Source organism: Paramormyrops kingsleyae, chromosome 25 (assembly GCF_048594095.1).
Source record: "Paramormyrops kingsleyae isolate MSU_618 chromosome 25, PKINGS_0.4, whole genome shotgun sequence".
In the NCBI taxonomy this organism is placed as follows: Eukaryota; Metazoa; Chordata; class Actinopteri; order Osteoglossiformes; family Mormyridae; genus Paramormyrops; species Paramormyrops kingsleyae.
The window spans coordinates 12,849,487-12,861,461 of record NC_132821.1 but is presented as its reverse complement, the minus strand read 5'-3'; positions in this window follow the sequence as shown (position 1 = coordinate 12,861,461).

Here is an 11,975-nt window from a genome sequence, read left to right as displayed (position 1 = left end):
AATCTCTCTGTTGAGTGTTGAAGCAAAGATCATCTTCAGTGCTGTTTGTAAGCAGCTGTGCACCTTTCTTGTGAAGTTCAGTTACATTGATACATCAGTCCAGAAAGGGGGCACCGCGGTAGGGGGGGGGGGGGCACCGCGGTAGGCAGATTCATAAAAATTACTGTTCTGATTAATAGCAGAAGGTCTGCACATGGGTGATATATATCATAAATGAGGAAAATATTCATTACATTCTCTTAAATGTGAATGTATTTTAAGCTTCATTTTACGTCAGGTATGAATTAGCAGACTAGACTCTCATTGTGGGTCCATTTGTCTTAAACAGCAATGGAGGGAAAAAAGATCAGAGTGAAAATCAAATAAGGAGAATTAAAAACAAATAAAAAGGAACTTATGTGTGGGAGTGATTTAGTGAAATAGTTACCATGATGAGTCAAGTGTTGGGAATGTCATATGCAACATGGTATTAGTATTCTTAATGGTCTGTATTTGGGAAGATACAGTGACATGCAGAATTATAGTCTGACGGGAGTAAAGATGTTAGTCTGTGTTGAAGCTGTTGTGGAAATACCTGTTGCCATTTTTATTTTACCACAAAAGAAGAACTTTTACGTTAAGCTAATGTTTATTTATTGTTCATCACGCTTACATGTAACCCACTGAGAAATACTGGTAATGTGTGATCGGATGCTGGTCTATAAATCGGGGAAAATACTTCATTTGGGTGCGTGGTCGGTGGATGAGTCGATCTGCGCATCATTAACAGTGACACAGCTGATCAGGGAGGCAGGGAGAACAAAGGGAATCTGTCAGTCCTGTGGCTCAACCTGGAAAATGCTTATGGCTCAATTCCAGGCAAGTTGGTGAGCTACTTTTTTTCTTCTCAATTTTTTTATTGATTTTAAACAGGGATATAACAGGGTAAGTATGTAATGTTTCAATATGGGTTTTATAACCCCCTTGTAAACCCAATGGCACCCACCCCACCCTTCCCTGACTCCAAGCCAGTGTTAACATGCATAGGAAAGACTAGACGCCAGGCATCTAAAGAAAAACAAAAAAAAGAAGGAAGAATACGGAGCTGGAAGTATTTGGTTCTGCATGCAAAAAAAAGAGAGAAAAAAAAAAGGGAAAAAGGGGAAGGAAGACAATCAGACAAAGCAATCATATAAGAAGGGAATCAAACTATAAATGTATATTAAAAAAACGAAGGAAGGGCCCCCACACCTGTTGAAATTTCAAGTCTGAATAACGGGTAGAGTAATGAATCTTCTCCAGGGACAGACAGGACATAATATCTCTGAGCCACTGGGCGTGAGTGGGTGACGAGGCATCCTTCCACTTGAATAAAAGAGAACGCCTGGCCAGGAGTGTCGCAAAGGATAGTAAACGCTGTTTAGCTGGAGTTCGACGCTTATCTCCCTCTCCAGTGATACCAAAAAGAGCGATCAGAGGGTCTGGTTCAAGGTTGCATTTCAATACGGAGGACAAGGTTTTGAAAATATCCCTCCAGAATTTTTCCAAACTCGGACAAGTCCAGTACATATGAATAAGAGACGCCTCCCCGCTTTTACATTTATCACAGTAAGGATCAATGTCTGGGTAGAAACGGGAGAGTTTAAGTTTAGAGAGATGAGCCCTGTGTACAACCTTAAACTGTAACAAGGAGGGGCGGGCACATAGGGAGGTAGAGTTAAGTTTAAGAATTGAATTCCAAGTATCATCCGACAGTGACAAATTTAAATCCTCCTCCCAAGCAGTTTTAATTTTACACAAAGGGGTGTAACTCGAACCCATCAGTCCACCATAAATAGTGGATATTAGGCCTTTACGCAACGGGGACAGACAGAGGAGATTATCTAGAATATTTGCAGCAGGAACCTCAGGGAAATTTGGTATTAAAGAGCCAATGAAGTGTCTTACTTGCAGGTATCTGAAAGTGTGAGAACTGGGCAGGTTAAACCTTTCAGAAAGCTGTTCAAACGATGCAAACCTATGATCGACAAACAGATCTTTGCAGAGGTTGATGCCCTTATTGTACCATTCCTGAAACACTGAATCATGTAAAGAACGTTGGAAGAGATGGTTAGAGATGATAGGACTGGAAAGAGAAAAGCCCAGAAGACCACTGTGCTTTCTGAACTGAGCCCAAACTCTCAAGGTATGCCTAATAACTGAATTGTTGATTGATTCATTTGAGGAGATGGGGAGTGCAGATCCAAGGAGTGCAGAGATAGAGAGATTTTTTTACAGACTTTATCTCCATTTCCACCCTGGCAGGCCGTTTAGGTTGGTTATGAAAATATGACCAGAAAATGACAGATCGTATGTTTGCTGCCCAGTAGTAAAAACGAGGATTAGGCAGAGCCATGCCACCATCTCTCTTAGATCTTTGAAGTAGGTACTTATTCAATCGTGGATACTTACCTTTACAAATATAAGAAGATATAATTGAATCTAAAGCACCAAAGTAAGATTTGGGAATAAAAACAGGTACAGACTGGAAAAGATATAAAAATTTAGGAAGGATACTCATTTTAATGGCATTAATGCGGCCCACCAGGGACATGGACAGTGGTGACCATTGTCCCAAGTCCTTTTTTGTTTGGTTCAACAAATCTAATAAAATGTTCTTTAAAAAGGTGTTCATGCTTCTTTGTAATCGTAATACCAAGGATATGTAAACTGATTTTCCACATGTTGAAAGGAAAGTTGTGCATACCGGTTGTTAGTGCTGTAATATTTAGCAGAAAAAGTTCACTTTTGTGCAAATTCAACTTATGTCCTGAAAAATAAGTAAATTCACTAAGCAATGACAGCACAGGTGGCAGGGAGGAGATTGGATTTGATATAAAAAGTAAAAGGTTGGCTGCGGCTTCCCCTGGGCAGGGCTCGGACAGAGCGGCGGCGGCTTCCCCTGGGCAGGGCTCGGACAGTGGACACAAGAGACCCTTGGCCCAATCCATCAGCCGGTGACTGAGGGTCTCCAGCCCATCCTCCCCCTCAACAGGCGTCGTAACCAGAACACCTGGAGGCAGGCGGGGGAGAACTGGAACCTCTAAAGGCAGAGGCTCCACTGCTTCAACTGCAGGGGTTTTCCTCCCCTTTCTAGGCAACTTGTGGACTCGTGGGATGGCATCCACAGGAGACCTGGAACATTTAAAAGCCAGGCGGGTGCCAAAGTAGGCACTCTGGGAACAGACGTTGCCAAGCCAGGGTGCGTCAGGAACAGGAACAGGCCCAGGGGGTGAGTGCTCCAACTGGAGCACTGCAGGGCCAGTAGCTGGTGCTAGGGAGACATATCCCAGCATGAGGGGTGTTGTGGAGCCTGGGGATCATCCTTTGGAGTGGTTCATTCTCTCATGAATGCAGGCGGCTCGGGCACGGGAGCGCGGCATGGTGCAGGCACGGAAAGGATGGCGGACGACCCACTTGCAGCTCAAGACAGAAGGGGTTTATTATTAACTAAAACAGAAGACACTACAAAACCAAAGAAACCAAAAGGACCACAGGGGGTCAAACTCTAAAGGGAATAAACTTAGACTAAAACACAAAACCAAATACACATCAAAACACTGAAAATAGCGGAACCATCAAAGAACAGCACACACAACAACACAATCAATCAACACCAGAACACATCATAGACAATGAACCACTAGAGAACAGAACAGAAGCAGGGACTTAAATACAGAAACCAAAACTGGGTAATAAGACTAACACAGGACAGGTGAGACTAATTAACAGAGACCAGGAAAACAAGGCACAGGTGAAACTAAAACTCAAAGGAACAAAAACAGGGAAACTAAGAATTAATCAAGGAAACAGAAACCAACACTAGGGAATTTAACAGGTAAAGACACAAGCAGGGGCACAAGGAACAAAACCAAAACCAACTACAAAATCAGACACAAGAACTAAAGAAACTCAAATGAAACACTAGGGAGCAAAATACAAAAACAGGAGGTGGGATCCAAACATAGGACAGAAGGGTACCTGACAACTATGTCAGGGATCCGGGCGGCTCGGGCACGGGAACGAGGCATCGTGCGCAAAAAAGGGCGGACGACCCACTTGCGGCTCCAAGAACAAAAAGGGTTTATTACAAAAGACAGAAAAAACTACAAACACAAAGAAACCAAAAGGACCACGAGGGGTCAAAAACTAAAAAGGGATTAATTAGCAAAATTAAATAACAAAACCTAACTACACAACTAATACGGGGAATCTCAGAAACAAACCATGAAACACAAACAATACAAATTAACTAACACACAATCACAAACAACCTAGACATAGACAATGAACCACTAGTGAACTAAACACAGGCAGGAACTTAAATAGGAACACTGAACAGAGAAACGAGGCAGCAGGAGTGAGACAAGCAATTAACCAATTGAGGAAGGTGCAGGACAACGAGCAATAAGGAAAACACACAAGGGCAGGCACAAGAACAGGAAACAGGTGGAACTAATTAACTCAGGGAACTGGGATGGGAAAACTAAGACTGACAAAGAAGGAAACAGCATCTACACTAGGGGAATAACAGACAGGTAGAAACACAAGCAGGGGCACATAGAACTGAACCAAATACAAATCACAGGAACTAGAAAAACTTATACCAAGAAACACTAGGGAATTAAACAGGTAAAAAGACAGGCAAGGGCACAAGGAACAAAACCAAAATACAAAAACAGGAGGTGGCGGGATTCAAACACAGGACAGAAGGGTACTCAGGCAATCGCATGCTCAACACATTGAGCCACGTAGCTAGACAGGTAACAGGGGAGAACAAAGACTAACACAGAGAATGGGATGACCAGCAATACGGGGAAGGGACACGGAAGGACCACAGCAGGGGCTGACCCTGACACATACTGTAAAGGGAAACTTTATGTTCTTCTCCCTGCCTCCAAATCCCAGATATATCCCTACAACTGCGGAATGCAATTGCTAGTGGCTCAATGGCAAGGTTAAAGAGTAATGGGCTAAGAGGGCACCCCTGACGAGTACCCCGCTGAAGGCTGAATGGTTGGGACTGCTGAGCATTGGTCTGAACTGAGGCAATAGGGCTTGAATACAATAATTTAACCCAAGTGATGAAACTTGGACCAAAATTGAATTTTTCTAAAGCCCTAAATAAGTACTCCCATTCCACACGATCAAAAGCCTTTTCAGCATCCAAAGAAAGGACACACTCAGGTACCCTCTGATGGTGTGTACAAGACATCCATAAGGCGTCGAATGTTAAAATAAGAATAGCGATTTTTGATAAAACCGGTCTGGTCCTCAGATATAATTGAGGGTAGAACATTCTCTAATCTACGAGCCAAGACTTTAGCAAGGATTTTAACATCCACATTAAGAAGAGAGATTGGTCTATATGAAGAGCACTCTATTGGGTCCTTATCCTTCTTTGCTATGAGGGTAATGCGAGCCTCATTGAATGACGCGGGCAACTTACCTTGCTTAAAAGATTCAGATAGAACCAAAGCTAGTTGTGGTGCAAGGTATGAGGAGAATGATTTAAAAAACTCTACAGAGAACCCGTCAGGACCCGGGGATTTACCAGGTTGTAATGATGAGATAGCTGAAATTATTTCCTCTTGTGATATGGGCCCTTCTAATCTTAATCTAGAATCAGGGGACAGTGTTGGGATATCTAGTTGAGTCAAGAAATTCTCAACTGAACTATGGTCCTTGGGGAACTCAGAAATATATAATCGAGAATAAAAATTCCTGAATGCACCATTAATATCAGAATGGTCGGTAGTGATGTTACCATCCTCCATCTGAATTTTTGTAATGTGTTGCTGTGCTCTAAATCCTCTTAACTGATTAGCTAAAAGTTTCCCAGATTTGTCACCATGAATGTAAAATTGGCTCCTACTCTTCAATAATTGACGTTCAATTACATGTGTTGAAATAAGTTCAAACTTACTTTGCAATTCTACGCGCTTTTTATACATATCGGGATTTTTAAATAGAGCATACTGCTGATCAATTTCTTTAATTGGGTTGGTCAAATCTTTTCGCTCTTTATATGCCTTCCTTTTCATATTTGCAGTGTATGAAATTATCTGTCCCCTGAGGTAGGCTTTCATAGCATCCCAAACAATTAAACGTGACACCTCAGGTGTTACATTTGTGTTTAAGAAAAAAACTATCTGGTCTTCCATAAATTTAACAAAATCGTCCTCTATCAGTAACGATGAATTAAAGCGCCAATGTTTATTAATCTGAGGGAGACTGGGGAGCTTTATAGACATAACAACCGGAGCATGATCCGATATCACAATGCTCTGATAAGCACAAGAATTAACCATTGGGATCAGTTGATTATCTATAAAGAAATAGTCAATTCTGGAGAAAGTATGATGAACATGTGAGAAAAAGGAGTATTCTCTCTTTTTTGGATTAATGTAACCGAACATGAAACAACAAGCCAGCAGCCTACAACCAAACATCTATACGTTCTGATCAAACACTTAAACTTGTAAAATAAGAAGAAAAATAAGAGAAGTTATTAAATATATTTACTGAAAATATCACAAAACTTGCCTGTAACTGCAGAGAAACTGACCCAGTATGAAGTTGCTGTACATTCAGGTAATAAGCTGCTGATAAAGAGTAAAGATCAGCATATTTACAATCGTTTAATATCAGTACATGTAAAACATACCAAACTACAGAGGAAGCTGTCAGGGGTGAGAGCACTGTGTTCCCAGGATAGTCCCGTCTCCTCCCAGCCAACACATCCATGTGGGCCCCACATGGATGTGTTGGCTGGGCTGCTCTGCCCATCTAATCCTTAGAACTTTCCCAACTTCTACAATTTATAGAATTGCTGGATTGATCAACTGGAAATCTAAATGCCAATGAATATGTTTTTGTTGTGACATGTAACTCCACAACTATACCTGTTCATGTGGTACAAATTCCACTTACAGGCCAACATGCACACTTATGCCCAGCCATTTAGGTGGTTAACAGTATTTCTTTTTATGACTTAATATTTATGTCTTAAAATGTAATTTATTTTATATTATTTATATGTCTATATCTTTGTATGTTTATAGTCTTTATATGTATATATCTCAAAATATTGACTTAGTATCTCAAAATAATGACTTAGTATCTCAATACAACGACCTATTAGAACATAAGAACATAAGAACTGTACAAACGATGAGGAGGCCATTCGGCCCATCAAGCTCGCTTGGGGAGAACTTAACCATTAGGAGTCTGAAGGTGTTTTGGAGCCCTGAAGAGATTCTGACATGTCCTGACATTTGTGCATTTTTCAGTTACTTATAAACATATAAATGTCTAAAGTCTGATAACATTGTATTCAGCAGAAACTGGGTTACAATAATATATGAGCAGTATGTATGTACAAGTCTTTATATTGGAGAAAAAAACAGTTATACGTGATTATTGAAAACAACAAAAAAATAAGTCACTGAAATTAGACCACAAAACACATTCATGACATTTGTGTACAAGACTTTTGTGACCTGGATCTTGTAGAGTAAAGGTTTTACTTCAAAATGATGTGACAATCATCTCACTCACTCATTTACAGAAAACAATATATTAATTTAAATTTTCTAAGACACTTTTTGTTTAGAAAGGCCATATGCGAGGAGGTGGGAATGCTCATGAATAATGCTGTAGTTCACACCAGAGAAGACAAAGACCTGCATAATGAGCTGTATAATTACCCCTTTCAGTCAGGTATGGGACAGAGGAAAGTGCTACAAGAAAATAATTTGAGGACAGAAACATATTTCTTGGTTTGTGGTTTATTTAGCATGCATGTCCCGATGTGAGGTGCTGGTGAAGGCAAGGGTGATGCAGACACATTCCTAAAAACAAATAAATAAAAAAATGTTAGCATCTCAAACATTTACACCCGAAATGTTTGTGCTAAATAACATTATTATAATAGCAGTATTATAGGCTAATCAAAACGGAGCCAAATATATATTAGCAACCATAATCTAAAGCTATCCAAAACGAGGTGAAATACATTAGAACATTTACAAACATCTGTAAACTCCATAAGGCATTATCTTAGCCACCAGGAAACAACATGTTTGCTACATAAGGCAGCATGTTAGCAGAGTTATCTACATGCTACACTAACCTAAATGGCATTGAAAGCCAATGTTTCACATAAGCTGACAAAAGCTAGCTGAAGTGAGGAAAATATTTACTAATATTAGTGTAATATTATCAAAATAAGAGTTATATACGACTTAACTTACCGCAGGGCTGTCAAGTTTTGACATTCCACCGGATGCCTTCTCATTGGTTGTTGTGTTGTATTTTACCCAGATACAATAGTACTATTTTCTGATTGGCTATTGTGTACACCCTTTCTTTTTTTTTGATTGGCTGACAGGCTCTTGGGGCAAATCTTGTCCGACTTCAACGTCATAAAAGAGGCTTGTTTCCGACGGGAAGCGACGTTTTTCTTGACGTTTCGTGACGTTTTCATCCGAGTTCCGACTTGGAGAGAAATAGTCGAACGCGCCATAATGTCACTCAACTCAGAATTTCCGAGATCCGAGAGAAAAACGAACGCACCATTAGACTGTATGTGTTTTTAAGCCGGGGTGCGTGGCCTTGTACGCATGCTGCCCGGACTGTTTTCCGTGTGAATGGCTGTGGGCGTGCCCTGGCTCGGGTCATTAGCAGATAATGAAGTGCGACAGAAATTCTGTGCCTCTCCTTGGTTTCACATGAATTACATAAACTGAAAATATTTATTTTTAATTTAAATTGCTTTATTTAAAAGTAGACACTTTAAGCTTTCTATGGATATATTTCTCAAGTCTGTCTGTGCAGTATTCACGGAGTTTCAGTTCATTTTAGTGACATGTTTCAAAAAGATTTTCGCGGAGACTGAGACAGCTGAAAGCGCACCCTGTTTATTTTCTTTATTTTACAAAAGCACAATGTTTCGTGGATATTGTGAGTATACATGAATAAAAGTAGACCATTTACAGATTAAAATGATGTACTACACTTACGTGTATGATCAAACATGACGACGCATTTTAAGTTCTTTTCACGGTTACCAGAAAAAAATGCAAGTGTCCCCGCCGGCGGGTCCGCCGACTCCTAAGGGTTAACTAATAGCTCAGAGTTGTTAAAATTGTAACTATTCGGATTGAACAGCATCCAAACCTGTTAGAATCTTATAGACCTGGATCATGTCCCCCCTCAGTCTCCTTTGCTTGAGGCTGAACAGATTTAGCTCAAATAACCTTTCCTCGTATGACATTCCTCTAAGACCAGGAATCATTCTTGTGGCCCTACGCTGCACCTTTTCTAAGGCCGCTATGTCCTTTTTAAGATATGGTGACCAAACCTGCACACAATATTCTAGGTGAGGTCTCACCATGGAATTGTATAATCTTAGCATTACCTCCCTTGACTTAAACTCCACACACCTGGAGATATACCCCAACATCCTATTGGCCTTTTTTATTGCTTCCCCACACTGGCGAGAATGAGACATGGAAGCATCAACATACACACCAAGGTCTTTCTCATAATCAGCAACCTTTATTTCAGTAGGTCCCATAAAATACCATCCATCCATCCATCCATTTTCTCCCGCTTATCCGAGGTCGGGTCGCGGGGGCAGCAGTCTCAGCAGGGAAACCCAGACTTCCCTCTCCCCGGCCACTTCATCCAGCTCCTCTGGGGGAATCCCGAGGCGTTCCCAGGCCAGCCGAGAGACATAGTCCCTCCAGCGTGGCCTCCTCCCGGTGGGACATGCCCGGAATACCTCACCAGGGAGGCGTCCAGGAGGCATCCTAATCAGATGCCCGAGCCACCTCATCTGACTCCTCTCAATGTGGAGGAGCAGCGGCTCTACTCTGAGTCCCTCCCGAATGACCGAGCTCCTCACCCTATCTCTAAGGGAGAGCCCAGCCACCCTGCGGAGGAAACTCATTTCGGCCGCTTGCACTCGCGATCTCGTTCTTTCGGTCACTACCCATAGCTCATGACCATAGGTGAGGGTAGGAACGTAGATCGACTGGTAAATCGAGAGCTTCGCCTTTTGGCTCAGCTCCTTCTTCACCATGACAGACCGATGCAGCGCCCGCATCACTGCGGACGCCGCACCAATCCACCTGTCGACCTCCCGCTCCATCGTCCCCCCACTCGTGAACAAGACCCCGAGATACTTAAACTCCTCCACTTGCGGAAGGATCCCATCCCCGACCCGGAGAGAGCATTCTACCCTGAGGACCATGGTCTCGGATTTGGAGGTGCTGATTCTCATCCCAGCCGCTTCACACTCGGCTGCGAACTGTCCCAGCGAGAGCCGAAGGTCACGGTCCGATGAGGCCAACAGGACCACATCATCTGCAAAAAGCAGAGACCTAATCCTGAGGTCACCAAACCGGACACCCTCAACGCCCTGGCTGCGCCTAGAAATTCTGTCCATAAAAGTTATGAACAGAATCGGTGACAAAGGACAGCCCTGACGGAGTCCAACCCTCACCGGAAACAAGTCCGACTTATTGCCGCTCATGCGGACCAGGAACGAAGCCCGGCACCCCATACTCCCGGAGCACCCCCCACAGGAATCCCCGAGGGACACGGTCGAATGCCTTCTCCAAGTCCAAAAAACACATGTAGACTGGTTGGGCAAACTCCCATGAACCCTCCAGAACCCTGCGGAGAGTATAGAGCTGGTCCACTGTTCCACGGCCGGGGCGAAAACCACACTGCTCCTCCTGAATCCGCGGTTCGACAATCCGGCGGACCCTCCTCTCCAGAACCCCCGAATAGACCTTACCAGGGAGGCTGAGGAGTGTGATCCCCCTATAGTTGGAGCACATCCTCTGGTCCCCTTTCTTGAAGAGGGGGACCACCACCCCGGTCTGCCAGTCCAGAGGCACTGCCCCCGATGTCCACGCGATGCTGCAGATGCGTGTTAGCCAAGACAGCCCCACAGCATCCAGAGCCTTCAGGAACTCTGGGCGGATCTCATCCACCCCTGGGACTCGACCACCGAGGAGCTTTTTAACCACCTCAGTGACCTCCGCCCCCGAGATAGGGGAGTCCACACCCAAGTCCCCATACTCTGCTTCCACATCGGAAGGCGTGTTGGTGGGATTGAGGAGGTCTTCGAAGTACTCCCTCCACCGACCCAAAACGTCCCAGGTTGAGGTCAGCAGCACCCCATCCCCACCATAAACAGTGTTGATGTTGCACCGCTTTCCCACCCGGAGCCGCCGGATGGTGGACCAGAATCGCCTCGAAGCCGTCCGGAAGTCGTTTTCCATGGCCTCGCCAAACTCCTCCCAAACCCGAGTTTTTGCCTCAGCGACCACCGAAGCCGCATCCCGCTTGGCCTGCCGGTACCCGTCAGCTGCCTCTGGAGTCCCACAGGCTAAATATGCCCGATAGGACTCCTTCTTCAGCTTGACGGCATCCCTCACCACTGGTGTCCACCAGCGGGTTCACGGATTGCCGCCACGACAGGCACCGACTACCTTACGGCCACAGCTCCGGTCAGCCACCTCCACAATATAGGCGCGGAACATGGCCCATTCGGACTCAATGTCCCCCGCCTCCCCCGGGACATGGGAAAAGTTCTGCCGGAGGTAGGAGTTGAAACTCCTCCTGACAGGGGATTCAGCCAGACGTTCCCAGCAGACGCTCACTATACGCTTGGGCCTGCCAGGCCTGGCCGGCTTCCTCCCCCACCAGCGGAGCCAACCCACCACCAGGTAGTGATCAGTTGACAGCTCCGCCCCTCTCTTCACCCGAGTGTCCAAGACATGCGGCCGCAAGTCTGACGACACGACTACAAAGTCGATCATCGAACTGCGGCCTTGGGTGACCTGGTGCCAAGTGCACATTTGAACACCCTTATGCCTGAACATGGTGTTCATTATGGACAATCCGTGGTGAGCACAGAAGTCCAACAACAGAACACCACT